General features: G+C 43.6%; 1 protein-coding gene across 1 annotated transcript in view; it reads left to right on the forward strand.

Moving 5' to 3' along the window:
- LOC148036907 (Excinuclease ABC, C subunit, N-terminal) overlaps nucleotides 1-14,426 on the forward strand; it is a 59,815-nt gene that overhangs the window by 13,051 nt on the left and 32,338 nt on the right. The gene's annotated exons all lie outside the window — the stretch shown is intronic.

The following is a 14,426-nucleotide window of genomic DNA, read 5'->3' on the forward strand; positions in this document are numbered from 1 at the left end:
AATACATAATCACCCTCTGCAAACTGCAAAAGCACATTTGTGGCGATCAGTTGCCCTCTTTTGCTAATCTTGCGATCTTTGAAGTGCATATTTTATATTTGCATAGGCTACATCCAAGTTTTCCACATAACGATCAGCCTCAAAGATCTTATCCTTAGTTTGCAGAATAGGTGGTATCTTCTTGCCACCATGAACCACCTCAAATGGAGCTTTGCTCGTAGAACTATGCATTGTGTTGTAAGCAAACTCAACCGAGGGTAAATAGTGCTCCCACTGTGTCTTGTGGTCTGAAACATAGCACCTCAAAAGATCTAACACTGTGGAATTTGCTTCCTCAGACCGACCATTTATTTGCGGATGGAAGGATGATGAGAATTTCAGCGTGGTACCCATATTCTCAAACAACCCCTTCCAAAATAAACTGGTCATCTGGGGTCTCGAGATCACTAATGATTGACTCTGGCATACCATGATACTTAAAGATGTGTTGCAAAAACAATCGTGTCATATGATCAGCCTTTATTTTTTTCCTCATTGGAATGAAATGGGCTTGTTTGTGAAACCTGCAAATGATAGTCCATATCCCATCATTCCCTGTAGGTGTCTTAGGAAGCTAAAAAATAAAGTCCATTGTAATGCTCTGCCAAGACCTATGTGGAATAGGCAAGGGCTGGAACAAACCCGACATCTTTTGCCTATCATGCTTTACCTTCTGGCATACGATGCATGTCTTAACAAATTGCTCTACATCATGCCTCAAAGCTGGCCAATAAAAGAAATGCTCCATTGCCTTGACCGTGGCATCAATATCTCTATGTCCTGCATTTATATTATTTTTACCTCTTTTCTTTTTTGGACAGTCATATGCAATATGATCTTTCTAACCACAATTATATGATTCTCTACTATCATAATATATGTTTTATTTGCCATGTTCTCTATGGCTCCTCTTGGCTCAAGACTAGCATCTACCACTTGTATGGGACTGCTCCTATGATTCATGAGATTACCCTTGATTTTGCCCATAATGGCCACCATTGTAGCCTCTATTACCACCATGACCTCTGTCTCTACTTGTGTTAGAGTACATAACCTATTCTAAATTGTTCTTGCTTTGTGATGAGGATGTATCAAGGCCCAAGTTTTTCTCTTCTAATATCAACATAGAAATTAGATTTGCAAAATCATCAACTTGCACTTTGATAGATCCAAGGGCTTTAACAATGCTCTTAGTCTTCAATGCATAGTCATTGATGAATAAATTACCATGCTTGACATTGTTTAACTTAGACTCCAATTGCAACTTTCTAGCTTTGGTAAGACTATCTACATCCTGTGTATGCCAATCATGTTGTCTAAAACACTAACAAAAAGGCAATATATAGCTTTCCAAGCACCCTAGTTCCATCCCTTAAATAACTTGTCTTGCTCAAGTGTGGCATTTTCCTCTAGTAATTCTAGAGCCTTAGTATTATCTCCTTCAGTGTAGTCCTATAACCTTAGGTAGGAATGGTTTGACTAGGCATGGGCATGGTAGCCACATGAGGAACCCAAGGAGGTGGGACGGGAATACGATGAGCAAAAGATGGGAATTCCTGCGTAGGTGTAACCCAAGGAGAGTGTGAAGACGCACCATAAGCTGAGGATGGAAACCCTTGCATATGAGTGGCCGTGGGAGATGTGTGAAGTTGGGGATAGTGAGGGGGATGCCCATCACAGTCATCCCAAGAGTTATGGGTGTGCTCATGTGCTGAAAGGTGAGAGACACTGTGTTAAAGGGTGGCATTCCCCCTAACGAAGTACTATGGTGCAAAGAGGTAGAGAATGGGGTGAAGAAAAAGGTGCTAGGAGCGGAGATGGAAGATCCAACCCCTAGGGTGTGTGATGCAGATGTGGAGTGTAATCCAAGGTTTTGGAAAGATGATGGGAGGTGTGATATAGAAGAGGGTGGGATGGGAGGGAAGTGAGAAGTGTGTGTGATATGCTCAAATGAAACAGAAGGTGTAGATGTACCTGAATTTCGTCTGCTTCGTGAGCTCCCTCTATTGAAGTTCACATACGCAAAGCCATCCGGATCTTGTATCTCAAAAGGAGAAACATGCGAGGGTTTTGATTCATGCAACACAAAAGAATTGTACAAACTTGACATTGGATCTGGCTGAGATGATGAAGATGGATCGCCAGACGTTTCAAATGTTGTATGTCCTCCATGATCGGAGAGGTGGCCAGCCTCACCAACCGGTGCGGATGTGGTAGCAAAACTGGTAGGAGGGGTGTAAACATCATCATACTTGTTGTGATAGTACTCCTCTAAGTCCTCCTCTGCCATGTTAGTGAAATCTGGTGAAGGTGGAGTGTCGTCCTCCTCACCGAGTCTATAATGCCGTCTCAGGGCCTCCAATGATGGAGAAGCCTGATAAGACATCATAGGAACTGGAGAAGAAGGTGTTCGGGACATTGTGATTCGGTTACGAGTCGTATTGTGTGCCTCGACAAAGACTAGCTCTCCACAATATCCGCAGGATACTCTTTACAAGAGCACCAGCTCTGATACCATGTGAAGGAAACTGCTAGGGTTTGCACTAAGGACACACAGAGTGTATGACTACGACAGAAACACAAAGAGACAGACACAGACACAGAGGGCAAAACTCAAACCCTAAACGCGAAACTCAAAAACTCAAACCCTAAACGCAAAACTCAAAACTCAAACACAAACAGAAGAAGAGAGAGAGAGAATACAACTCTGAAGTAAATGAATGCTGTAAATGAATGTAAGAGTGTACAGTGCGCTCAAGGGCAGAGCAATGCCGGAGTGTGATGTCCACCGAAGACGGATCCCAAGTTTGTGACCATCAATCGGAGTGTAGGAGTGCTGAATAGTGAACGGCAGAAGGCTGGTTACCAAAACGCAGCAGTTTGGAGGCTAAAAACTAGTAAATGCAGCAGTGTACCACCGATCGGAGGCTGGAAACTATGCACAGTCTGTTGTAAAAAGCAGGCTGAAACAGTGTCTGAGAGTGTCAGGGCCTACAATGTTGAAAACGTAGGCTAGCTGACCCTAGAGATAATGGACAACAGGCTGAACAGTAGTCTGGGATAGTCTGGAGCATTCGCCAGCAGCTGAGAGCTGTCACCTACAGCAATGGACAGGCTGAAGATAATGTGGCTGGAGTCGATGATGGCTGGATAGTAGATGGAGGTGGGCTGCAGGCTGGAAACTGAGCGCCAATAGCAGTAGAGGGTGTGTGGGCTGGTGTAACCTGCAAACAAGGATGATGACTGAATGGGGGCAGCCTATCTATTTATAGATGTGGAAGGGCGCCCCAAAAATTAGGGTTTTCACTAAACTCTCTCGAACTGCTCCCCGTTTTAGGGTTTCCACTGAACTCTCTCGAACCAGTCCCCGTTTTAGGGTTTTACTCTAAAAGAGTATTTTTAGTGTGTTTTGGGGCTGTTTAAGAGGCTAATCAGCAAGTAATGCTTATTTTAGCTCAACAAGGAAGAGGGAGAGGGAGAGGGGTAGGGAGAGGAGAGGAAGAGAAGTCGAGAAAGGGATAGGGAAAGGCAAAGGAAGAGGAAGTGGGACAAGGAGAGGGACAGGGATAGGGATAGGAGGAAGAGAAGGTGAGGGAAAGGGAGAGGAAGAGGGTAAGGGAAAGGGAGAGTAGGGTGCTTGAAGAAGACAGTGGCTTGAAAGTTGAGCTCAAGAGAGGGAGATTGAAGATGGAGGCTGATGTGTGGTGAGATGGGGGGAGGGGGCAGCCCTTTTATAAGGGTTGAGGTGAGGAAGAAGAGAAGAGGGAGTATGAAAGATGGAGGGGTGTGAAAGAAGAGAATTTGAATGTTTAACATGCCAAAAAAGGGCAAATTTTCAAAAAAAATGCACCAATGGACATTTTAAATGGTCATTTCTTTTGGTATAGTTCGAATGCATGCAAACCGTATGGTACCATACGAAACGAATGTACGGTACTGTACCGTATGAAACATACTGTACGCGCACAGAATGCAACCCTGCCCCATTGGCATGGTGCCAGCACAACAAATTATGTACTTTCTGTGCCAATGCTTATACCTCATATCCAGGAGCTCTCAGTCTCACCATGCCTCCTCGAAGTTGCAATGAATCATGCTTATTTGCCATTCACTATAGATCTCCAATTTACTAATGTTCAAACCTATCATGCATCCCATCGACACCTGAGATACTTTTGTGAGAATGTGCATGGAAGAGAATCACGAACACACACACACACACACACACACACACACACATATGAAGGAAAGAAATCTACACTAACTGAAGAAGAATGTTGAGTACAAAGGAGAGGACCCTGCATGCAGCCCAAGGTATCAATGAGTGATGGTGATGGAGATGGAGAGTATGCAGTCTGCTGTCCATGCTGGAGAAGGAGAAGACTGCAGCCACCTAACGGAGCACTTGTGAGGCAAAAGATTGTGAGGCAAAAGAATAAGTGATCTGCCCAGCCAGACTGACTCAGCTATAAATAGCTGAAATCCATCAAAACTGGCCGATCAGCTGTCTGCAAGCCTAAAAATTCTGTCGACCTGCATTAAATGTAGTCGGTAGCAGCTGAACAGCGCAAAAAATGCTAACACGGTAGTGATCATGCTGACCTGGCACTTCTAGGGAGCTGCGTGGCAGGGGCTGGAAACTGACATGCAAAGGTTGCACAAACTCTTAACTGCATGACAAACCTAGAGATAAAAAAAACAGTCAGAGGTCCTATGTCTCCATTAGACTCTCACAGAGCTCACAACCAGGAGTTGATAGACTACTAGACTAAAATAGGCAAGTAAACACCCCCTCTCAGATCTTTGGGGAGTCTAGAGACCCAATAATTGCATATGATGAAGCATAGAAGCCTTAGGCAAAGACTTCGTGAAGAGGTCTGCTGTAGGACAGTGAACAACCACTAACTCGGAATCCATGTGTTGGAAAATGGCAGCCAGCTATGGAGAGAGAGAGGAGAGACAATGACAACAAGAGAGTGAACTGAAGCAAAAAGAGAAGAGTGTACTTGTTAGAATGAAAGATAGAGTGAAAGTACAATTTATGTTTAGGTCAAGGGTTGACCTAACCAGCCTTCCACGAACTAACTAGAGTTAGGTTTATTTTACTCTAGAGCCTAGTGTCACTGCTTTAAGTTTCTAAGACACTAGGTGTACACACCTTACATTGACACTTTAATAAGTGTCCACACACTGCACAAATTACATTGGGCGCTGCCATAGAATCGGCAATTCTAACACCCCCTTGCAGTGCCAATGTGATGAAGTACAAGGATGATCAATCACCAAAGGGTAACAAGTTTAAGGACTTTCGAAAAGCCTCAAACTTCTCGCGTGGTACTACAACATTTTTCTGTGTGGGTACATACATCAAGTTGATCTCTCTTGCATAGCATCTCTCTCTGACATAATGGTAATGCACCTCTATGTGTTTTGTGTGAGCATGAAACATAGGATTTCGTGCTACTGCAATAGCACTCTGACTATCAGAAAGAATGGGTGTAGGACCCTCCAATGGTAAATGTAGATCAGGCAAAAATCTGCGCAAACATACACATTCCATTGTTGCCATGAAGGCTGCTTTGTACTCAGCCTCACAAGACGAGGTAGCCACTGTAGGCTGTTTCTTGCTTAGCCATGAAATGCATGAACGGTCTAGAAAGAATCAGTGTCCACTAGTAGACTGTCTAGTGTCTACATCACCAGCCCAATCCGAATCCTTGTAAGCCTGTAAGTGCAAGTCTCCCCCCCTCGGAAATAATAATGTATGTGATTGAGTACCTTGCTAGTATTTGAAGATCCGCTTAACAGCTTGCCAATGTATGGTCTGTGGGCTATGCACATACCTGCTCACCTAAGATACTGCATACTGAATGTTAGGGCATGTGTTGCAAAGATAAATAAGACAGCCAACAGCTTGGCTGTAAATTGCAACATCAAACATCTCTTCACCATCATGCATAGACAGCTTTAAGCCTGGCTCCATAGGAGTGCACATAGGTTTGCAATCTTGCATACTAAATCTATATAACAACTTATCCACATATTGTGATTGTGACATGATGATACCATGCTGATTTTGGGTGAATTGAATCCCCAAATAATAGTATAGGCATCCCATATCTAACATAGAAAATGCATGTTTTAATTCAGCCTTAAAATCTGCAATTTTTTCTTTTGTAGATCCAGTGAGCAGCATGCCATCTACATAAAGAATGATAATCAGCAAGTCCCTCCTCCTCATTCTTAATGTATAGAGTGGGAGTAGTTGGACTATTTTTGAACCCTTTGCTAACCAAATAAGCATCAATTTTGGAGTACCATGCACGAGGAGCCTATTTGAGACCATAAAGAGCTTTATGCAGCTTGCATACCATTTGCTCTTTCCCTTTAACCACCTACCCTGGAGGTTGTGACACATAAACATCCTCATGAAAATCCCCATTCAAGAACGCTGTCTTAATGTCCAACTAATGTACTTTCCAGCCATAGCAATTACACATCTCACCGTACTCATATGGGATGTAGGAGCAAAAGTTTCTTCATAATCTATGCCCTTCTTCTGTGCATAGCCTTTTGCTACCAACCGTGCTTTGTACCTGTCAATCGTACCATCAGCCTTGCATTTGAGTTTAAAAACCCATTTTGTGTCATTGGCCTTCTTGCCAGGTGGCAAATCCATAAGATCCTATGTAGAGTTAGTGGCAATAGAGTCCAACTCATCTTGCATGGCGTGCATCCAATGTACATCTTGCTGAGCTTCGTCCAAGGAGGTAGACTCATCATCATCCAATAGTGAGCTCATAAACACATGCTCATCACAGTCATCTACTTTCGTAAAATCAATCAAATGTGCCCCCCCTACATCATTTGGTGCATTTCTGGCAGCCTTGCTAGTGCGTTGAGGTATAGGAGCATCCATTTTACTCTCCTGGAGAGTCTGTAACAGCCATCTTGGGACTGTTTTGGCTGCATTTACAGCAGCTCTTTCATGCTGTACTACTTCTTCCACTGCATGTGGCAAACCATCATCGATACCCTGCTGTTGGGGGAGCATATTGTGCAGCAACAACTTGCTGTATTAAGTCTGTCATGCCATTTACAGAAAGCACAGACTCCAAAGTAAGTGGCAAAAGACCTCAAAGGCATCACCAATGTCATGGGTGGCTGGCATTTGAAACTGATCATGTGAAAATGCAGCATTTTCAGCAAATAGGACATCCCTACTGACAAAGACTTTCTTCGTGCGTGGGTCATACAAGCGATAGCCTTTGCTCTCCAAACTGTAGCCAATAAATATGCATTTTACAGCCTTGTCATCAAGCTTTCCACCAAGCTCTTTTGGAACACGTGCATAGGCTATGCAACCAAACACTTGAAAGTAGTCTACTTTGGGTTTCTTGCCATGCCAAGCTTCAAACGGTGTGATCGTCTTCAGTGCCTTAGTGGGTGCACGATTCAACACACGATTTGCACACTGAAGGCCTTCTAGCCAAGCCCCTTGCTTTTTAGCATACAACGAGTCATCTCCATTTGAGTCCGATTCTTCTTTTCAGCAACACCATTTTGCTGAGCAGTCATTCTACTAGTGGCTTGATGCGTAATGCCATGATCAAGCAAATATGTCTCAAAAGCACGAGACATTTACCCTCCCTCCCCCTATCTGTGCGAAGTGTCTGCACTTTTAAGTCAATTTCAACTTCAAGCTTTGCAACAAGATGTTTGAAATGCATAAACACATCGGATTTTGCCTTCAGCCTATATATCCATGTATACCGACAGTAGTCATCAATAAATGTAACAAAGTACTCATGAGCTCCAAGTGCACGTGTCCTCATGGGACCACAAACATTAGAGTAAATAAGCTTCATTTTTCGGACAGCACGCATTGCACCATCCTTTTTGAAGGCAAACCTATGCATCTTGCCCAAAATACATCCCTCACATGCATAAGGAGATGGAGTCTCCACTGGATGCAATGCATCTACCATATGACACCTCTAAAGGGTCATCAAACTCCCAAAGCTCATGTGTCCATAGCGGGTATGCCATAGCTCTGCATTTTACATAGCGGGTGAAAGAGTAGTGACTACTAAAGCATCATGAGACTATCTGTCATATGTATCCAACAAAAATAGACCCTTACGTAGGGTGCCAGACAGCCTAAGTGCATAATCCATCTCTCTGTCTCTAACAATGTATTTGTCATCCTCAAAGATGACTTGAAAGCCATGCTTATTAAAAGCAGAGATAGACAACAAGTTCTTTGTAATGCCAGGTACAAACAAGACATCTAGAAGCATGAAATCACAACCGTTTGCCGCAGTAATAGTGACTGTCCCAATGCCACATACATCATAATTGCTGCTGTTCGCACATGTAACACACTTCCCAGCAGGGGCTGAATGCAAAGAGGTAAACAAACACTTCCTGAAAGTGATGTGCTTTGACGTCCCACTGTCAAAATACCATGTTTGCTGCATTTCAGCAGCATTAAATGCTGAGTCAGCCATTGAAGAATCATAACTGCATGTGAGAAATGCATAGTCCTCCTCTACAAAGTTGGCTGAAGTATCATCATCAGTAGATTTGCTACCGGAGTTCTTTTTCTTCTCTTTGGCCAATCTCTTTTTGCATTCATCGATATAGTGACCGGCTTCTTGCAATAATGACATTTCCCCTTCTTTTTAGTCTTTTCTGTGTCTTGGACAACCTTATTTGATGGTTGTCCAGCATTACCGTTTTACTGATTTTTTACATTTTTCTTGACTTTTCCTTTGCCTTTGAACTTGGAAAGTATAGACACATCACCTGAACGCAATGCCACATTCTTCCGAGTTTGTTCCTCTTGCAGCAAGAGGCCTTCCGATTCCACAAATGTAAGGGGCTGCTGCCCCCCCTCAAGGACAACATCAAAGAGGTGTGATGTGAGTAAGGTGCTTTGTCATACTCTCACCTTCATCCATGGTCACATTGGTCAACTCTCTGTGGAGATAGGATATCCTAGCCTCATTGCGTACTGCAGATATACGCTCAAGTACATCCCATGCTGATTTTGAGGTCTTACAAGACCGAATGTACAGAATAATTGCCCTTTTTACTGACAAGGCAATCAAAGAAAGTGCATGTGTATCTTTTGAGTCCCATTTCCTCTGATCCTTGGTAGTAGGGAGAGGAGGGGCAGCAGCAGTTTTAGCACCAATACCACCACCAGTAGCACCAGTAACCTGTCCTGGAGTGTTACGTTGAGGTGTCTAAGGTGCAAGACCTCATGGTCGCTGTAAATTACCTATAACATAGTCCCGCAAGTCCTTCACCACAAGAAGGCTATGGACCATAAAACTCAGTGGGTAGTTTGAGCCATTAAGTTTGTCCTCGTGAGTGAGGACACCAAGGATGTTGCTCTGATCATTATTCCCTTGATGTGCCATGCTGCCAATGATAGACAAAAATCTACAGCCAAATACTTCAATGCTGAAGTATAGAGTATACTTCAGAGTACCAAAATCCCTCCACGGGATTAAGAAACAAGTACCAAAGTGTCACTCAAATGCCAAAGTCTGCACAATGCCACCCAAATCAGCATTCAACCAGTAAATTACAGCACTATACTGCTGTACCACACCCGCCTTGAAATGTGTGCCCACAAAAGTACAAAATACAGCAACTTAATGCTAATTATTACCAAAATTTACTGAATATTCCCGAAATTCTCTACCCAATTTGACTGTAATAGCAATTAAATGCTGCTATACTGCTTGTTGCTTGCCTTGGAGTGCGTGTCAGGCAAAAGTCCCAAATTTTTGTCTAAAATTTCAAAGAAATTGAAGAAATTTGTACCTTACAGCTGGAATTTTTGCAAAAATGTTGCCTTGGGATACGTGTCAGCAGTGAACAGCAGCTAAAATCTGCCTCGTGATGCATGTAGGATTCAAAAGAATGAAAAGCCCCAAATTTTCTTGAGCTGATGTGGAAGAAATTGCGCAATGTCTATGAGTTTGGTAACAATTTGCGCAAAGGGTCTCCAATCGGGGAAAAGCCCCAAAATTTTGGTGGGAATGTCCAAGAAATTGAGAAATGTCTTGGAATTGGTTGTCAATTCGAACTCCGGGAGCAAAAATTGGCAAAAGCCCCAAATTTTCGGGCAGCACGAGCTGAGATTCGAGAAGAGATGGCTGAAATAGACTGGAAATTCCAGAAACTTCAAGAAAACCTCAAATCTGAAAAATAGGGTTTTTGCACTTTTTAGGGTTTGTAGAAATGGGCGGACAGGACTGAGAAAATGGTGGGTAGAACTGAGAAAATGGTGGGCAGAGCTGAAAACAGCAGCAGCTCTTCCAAAACAGCAGCTCCTCGGGCTGCGTCCAGGGCTGGGTGTGGGACTGCGCGTTGGACTGCGTGTAGGGCTGCGCGCAGGCTGAAAATAGCAGATCTGGAGCAGATGACTGAGCTGGACAGATATGGAGCAAATGGACAGATTTAGAGCTGATGGCTGAATTGGACAGATCTGGAGCAGATGGATAGATGGACAGATCTGGAGTAAACAAGAGACAGCTCAGCTACAGCTCCTCCTCCACTTCAGCAGCAGCTCATAGCAGTTGAAGACTCTTCCTCGAGCTGAGAACCAAGCTGGCAGTAGTAGGACCTTGGGTAGGATGGCACCGACTGACGGTGGCTGAACAAAATCCGTGAGTACGAGTTGCTTTGATACCAAATGTTTGAAAATGGCAGCCAGCTATGGAGAGAGAGAGGAGAGAGACAATGACAGCAAGAGAGTGAGCTGAAGCAAAAAGAGGAGTGTAGTTGAATGAAAGATAGAGTGAAAGTACAACTTATGTTTAGGTCAAGGGTTAACCTAACCAGCCTTCCACCAACTAACTAGAGTTAGGTTTATTTTAGTGTCAGGTTTATTTTACTCTAGAGCCTAGTGTCACTACTTTAAGTTTCTACGACGCTAGGTGTACGCACTTTACATTGACACTTTAATAAGTGTCCACACCACACATTACATTGGGCGCTGCCCATAGAATCGGCAAATTCTAACACCATGATCGACTCCCATAGACAACGATACTAAACCTCTATGCTTTGTGCGAGCATGAAACATGGGGTTCTTGGCTAGAGCTAAGGCACTCTGGTTATCCATGTGCAACTGCAAGAGACTTGTTTGTAAAATGCCAATCTCCACCAACATCCAATGGAGCCAAACTCCCTCCATAGTTGTAGAATAAAGGGTGTGATACTTAGTCTCTGTAGAAGAAAGTGCCACAATAGGCTGCTTCTTATTGCTCCATGAAATAGCTCTTGATACAAGGGAGAAAGCATATCCGATAGTGGACCATCTTGAATCCACATCACTTGCCCCCATCTAAGTCACTCTATCCAGAAAGAGTTGCCCCCTCTCCATACATGATACCATAGGATCGAATCCCTTATAAATAAGGTAGAATGCGCAAAGCGGCTCTCTAGTGAGCCTAAGTAGGAGTCTCCATGAAAGAAGACAAAAATGCCACCATAAAGGAAACATTTAGTTGAGTTAAAATAAGCGAGATCAATGGGCCAACAAGGCACCCCTATTGAGTAGCATTTGGAAGGAATTACCGACTGTCAATAACTTAGACTTTGGGTGCATCGGGCAAGAAATAGGCTGACACTTGGCCATGCCAAACTCTGAAAGTAACTAGAAGACATATTTGTGCTTGGATATGAAGATGCCTTGTGCCATTTGATAAATCTCCAAACCAAGAAAGAAGTGTAGGATGCCAAGCTTCGGCATGTCAAACTCTTGTTGCAATATGTCCGGAGCCTGATCAACCTCTTGTGAGTCACTCCTGGGATAATAAGGTTATCAACGTACAAAATGGCCAAGACACACCTATCACCCTCAACCTTGTAATAAAGGTTGGGGCTACAATCTGATCAATGAAAGCCACTCTATATAAGAAAAATCAATCAATCCTCTAGTACCAAGCTCGAGGAGCTTGCTTGGAGGGCCTTCCACAACGTGTAAACATGGTCCTCCTTTCCTTGCACAAGAAAACCAAGAGATGCTAAGACATAAATCTTCTCCTCCAAGACACTATTCATAAAGGCTAACTTCACATCCATCTAATAAATAGGCCAATAGTGATGAGCTGCAAGAACGAAGATAGCTCGAGTGTGGACATTAGAGTATAGGTGCGAAGATCCCATCTTGCCTATCGAGAAAATCCCTTAGCAACAAACCTAGTCTTATGCTTGTCCAAGGACCCATTTGCAAGATACTTAGTCTTATAGACCCACTTCACACCATCACCTTCCGCTTCTTCGAATGTGGAACCCACTTTCAAGTTTGGTTTCGCTCGATAGAATTGAGCTCAGCCTATATAGCATTGCACCAAACCTCCTGTGCAAGAGCCTCATCAATTGTAGTAGGCTCATGGTCCTGAAGAATCTAGAACATAAGGGCATAGTTCACACAAAGTGAACTATCCCATTGGACCTAAATCCTAGCTGATTTGCATGGGCCAAGAGGCACTCATCCCTCATGTCCTCTTGTTTGTTGATGTGATCTTTCATGGAAGAGATGTCATCAATACTGAGCATTTGAAGTTTCTTCTCAAGAGAAATCTTGTGGGCAAGTGTATTTTTATGATACAAAGATACAAGCTTCGACTATACTTTTGCTGTTGTCTTCAACCTGCAAACATGCACTAGGTTAGAATCTTGTAAGCTCATAAAAATGAAGGTTCGGGCTCGAGTGTTCAATTGATTCTAGAGGGCTGTGCGATCCATGGTTGTTCCCACATGGGGATCCTCTATGGGACGGGTTATAGGTAGGGTAACAAAGATCAAAGGTGTCAAGTATGCATTCCACCTTATAGGACCAAAGTGAATGGTTGGAACCATCAAGCTAATCCTCTTTGGGTGAAGAAGGGAGAACAAGCTTTTGAACAGGTAGCGCCATGAGGGGCATTGCAAAGCCAGTAGAGTAGGCTCTATGGGAAACATGGAGAGAGGGGGGAGAAGGAGAATGCTGCTCCGAACACTGAGACTGAATAGAAGGGGGGGGGGTAACTGGGGGGTGATTGGGATGGGGGGAGGGAAGGAGGGGGGGCCTTGATGATGAAGAACCATGTGGAATAGAAGAACCATCAATTGGATCTTTGAAGGTTGCAGCCTCATTGAAGATTACATCCTTGCTTATCTCAATTTTTCTTTTCTTTAGGACGTAGAGCCAATAGCCCTTCATGGTCATATTGTAGTCCACAAAGATGAGCTTCCTTGACTTGGGGTTGAGTTTGCTTCCTCTTTTCTGCTTGTCCATATGGACATATGCATCGCACCCAAAGATGTGAAAGTCGGATACAAAAGACTTCTTCCCATCCTAGCAGAAAGTCATATGGAAAGAAGCTCCATCATCCACAAGCCAAGGCTTCTTCTCAAAAGAGGAGGAAGCATGGTATCCTCCTCCTCAAACAGATGTACGAAGACAGACTCAATGGTAGTTGGGTTAGCCTTCAAATCCTTAGATCCCTCCTTAGTCTTTAAATGGGGATACTTTTGCCAACACTTCTTCTTTGGATAAGTGCCTTCCCACAATGTGGGCACTTGGGTTGCTTCTTAGTATCATTCGTGTCCGCTTTATTATCATCTTATTTCTTTGCCTTTGGCTTCGCCTTCTGCTTTCCTCCTCCCGAATCTGCTATGGAAGCCTTTAAGGAGCTAGATCCACTGGGGTCAACCTCTTTGAGCGCTTGTCATGCTCCAATACCAACGGGGCAAGCTACTCTTATAGAAGAGTCTCTCGGGTCCTCAATGTTAGAAGGCTGGTCTAGAACACATCGAACTTTGGAGATGGCAATTAAGTCAAGAGAATCATTGCCATATCTTCTAAACAGATAGTCCTCTCAAGGGATGTAAGCTCATCCCTCATGTCCTCTTGTTGGTTGATGTGATCCTTCATGGAAGATGGAAGGGGAGTTATCAACAGTGAGCATCTGAAGTTTCTTCTCATGAGAAATCTTGTGGGCAAACGCCTTTTTGTGATACAAAGATGCAAGCTTCGACCATACTTCCGTCGTCGTCTTCAACGTGTGAACATGCACTAGGAAAAAATCCTATAAGCTCATAAAAAGGAAGGATTGGGCTCGAGAGTTGAGCCGATCCCAGAGGGCCACACGATCCATGGTTATTTCCACAAGGGGATTCTCTTTGGAACGGGATATAGGTAGGGTGTCACGAGGACGTGAAAATTTGATGCTTTGCTTATGTTTAATTGACATTTGATTAAAGGATTAATCAAATGTGCAATTAAAAGATGCACATGTGTTGCACATGTGGGGTGCAAGCTACTTTTTCACAGTTGAAGGCCGAAGGACCCTGTGAAAAAGATAGGTGTTAAAGGCAAA

Source organism: Lygodium microphyllum, chromosome 4 (genome assembly GCF_053477565.2).
Source record: "Lygodium microphyllum isolate KBCC chromosome 4, Lygodium_microphyllum_v1.1.10, whole genome shotgun sequence".
In the NCBI taxonomy this organism is placed as follows: Eukaryota; Viridiplantae; Streptophyta; class Polypodiopsida; order Schizaeales; family Lygodiaceae; genus Lygodium; species Lygodium microphyllum.